Raw genomic sequence first — 2,904 nt, forward strand, 5'->3', positions numbered from 1 at the left:
ACACATTGGATGCAATAGTAGCGGCAAAGGAGACTAATAGTTTTAGCTTGTCTTACATAATCATTGTAAAGCAGAATAAGTAGATTGAGCTTGTCTTATATAATCATCATTGTTAATTTTTGTGAGGTCACTGTTGGGAATTCTATTGAACAATCTCATGTCTATAGCATTAGTTTGTAGTACTAGTGTAACACTCGGCGCAATATATATAGATAATAAATTTATTTATTTGTATGCTAATCTATATTTTAAAAGTAAGCATTATTTACATAACATAAAAAGAATATAAATAATTTAAAATATATGCGCCAATAATTTAGTCTTGTACAAAACAATAGTAACAATTTGGTAAAATACACAAATATGATACATTGATCAATTGCGAATTCATCATTTTATTGATAACTACAGCTAATTTAAGGCCATAGGATTTTAGAAAACGTGTGGTCTACAATTTGACACGTGTAATTTTTATTTTTATTAATTAAATAAAAAAAGATAAAAAAAAAACTCAAAATTAGGGTTTTGGATGAAAATGTTAATATAGTGTTCCGAAAATATCAACACAATGCTTTGAGAATGTCAACACGATGCTTTAAGAATGTTAACACATTCCTTATATTGACATTCTACATGTATTATATTGACATATTTTATATAGTATGTTGACATTTCTGCTTGTACGAAAAAATTAAAAAATTTCAATTTTTTTTTCAAATTTTGACGTCGGAACATATGCATGTATGATATCGTTGGAATCCTTATGAAATTATCTTTAATTTGATATATGTTATATGAATTTAAAGTTTTGGAATTTCTTTTAAAAGCTAGTTATAACTAAACATGTATAGTTAATTGACATTAATACCCCTATTGATATTTTTTGGAATTAATCCTATGGCCTTATTGACGTTTTTCGTTGATCGTATTGACATTTAGGGATTAATGATCTAAGCCCTTAATTTAAATATCTAATGGTTATTATTTAGTTGTAGTTAGCAATTAAGTTATGAGTTAGCAATATAGGGGAGTGTTATATTGCTAACTCAATACCTAATTGCTAACTACAACTAAATAATAGCCATTAGATATTCAAATTAAGGGCCTAGATCATCAACCAAAAAATATCAATACGATCAACAAAAAACGTCAATAAAGCCATATGATTAATTCCATAAAATATCAATAGGGGTATTAATGTCAATTAACTACATGTTTAGTTATAACTAACTTTTAAAAGAAATCCCAAAACTTTAAATTCATATAACCATATATCAAATTAAAGATAATTTTATAAGGATTCCAACGATATCATATATGCATATGTTCCGACATCAAAATTTGAAAAAAAATTCAAAAATTTTTCAATTTTTTCGTAAAGCAGAAATGTCAACATACTATATAAAATATGTTAATATAATATATGTAGAATGTCAATATAAGCAATGAGTTAACATTGTTAAAGCATCGTGTTGACATTCTCAAAGCATTATGTTGATATTTCCGACACACTATATTGACATTTTCATCTAAAACCCTAATTTGGCGTTTTTTTTAATCTTTTTTGATTTTATTAATAAAAACGAAAATTACATGTGGAAAATTGTAGACCACACATTTTCTAAAATCCTATGACCTTAAATTAGTTGTAGTTAGAAATTAAATGATGAGTTAGCAATTGATCACTTCCCCTAGCAATATAACACTCCTTCTATACTAAATTGTATGATAAGAAACTTGAAATTAAATGTATATCAATTATAATAAGTTTAAAATTTTAATAAAAATAAGTTGTTATTATTATATACGTGAAAATGTGAATTTATCAATATAATAGTTAACCATTAACAGAAAAGTAAAACATAAATTAATAATTTAATTTATTCAACTACAATATTGTACACTTTAATAGAATCATACTTTTTAAAATTATTTACATTTAGATAATTACCATTAATAATAAAACATAAAATAATAACTAATTAATTATTAAACTAATAATATGCACATTGAAAACTGCATTAACAATACAAAAAAAATATATACTTAATATATTAAATAAAATTATAGATATAATCGTAACTTACCATCCTGATTACTCTGAGTGCATTATGAAGAATTTTGGCCCGTGATAAGGATTCTTATAAAGGTGGATAGCACATTTTACCTGCAATACATGAAAACTTACAATTTTTTTTTAAGAGTAAACTATAAAAATGGTCCTTGGATTATGAGTTTATCTCGTTTATAGTCCCTGGACTTTAAAAATATCGTTAAACATTCCTGGACTAAGGGTTTATTTCGAAAATGGTCAATTTTCACTGTTTTTGGTTCAAAATACCCTTTTGGGGGGTTTTGGTGGGTTTGGATCATTTGGTCTTAGGGTTTTGGTGGGTTCAAAATACCCTTTTTGGGGGGTTTTGGTGGGTTTTCAAAATACCCTTTTAACATTTTAAATCTAATATTATTTTAATTATGTATTAAATCTGATATTATTTCAAAATTATCATTCTTCTTCCCTTTTGTCATCCTTCACTTTGTTTCTTTATTTCAATATTAGATTTATTAATTTTACAAAATTAAATTTTAAATTTCAATTTTTAAATATCAATAAAAAATTTTAATTATAAAAAGATTAAATAACAAAAATTAATAGTCATAATCAATATTTGATAGTGTATAATATTTAATCAATAAAATATGACAACACCTTAGTTTTAATCAATATTTAGTAGCTTTAATCATAAATAGATCATATAACACGATTTATTCTGAAATAAATATGCATCTAATGTAAGACTAATATAATTTTCATTTATTAATTTGAAAACAATCAAAATTTACTAGAAAATTTCAACAAAAATACTCCTATATAAAAATTTTAGTAGGATCAAATTTTTAGTC

The sequence above is a fragment of the Salvia hispanica genome, chromosome 5 (genome assembly GCF_023119035.1).
Source record: "Salvia hispanica cultivar TCC Black 2014 chromosome 5, UniMelb_Shisp_WGS_1.0, whole genome shotgun sequence".
Classification (NCBI taxonomy): domain Eukaryota; kingdom Viridiplantae; phylum Streptophyta; class Magnoliopsida; order Lamiales; family Lamiaceae; genus Salvia; species Salvia hispanica.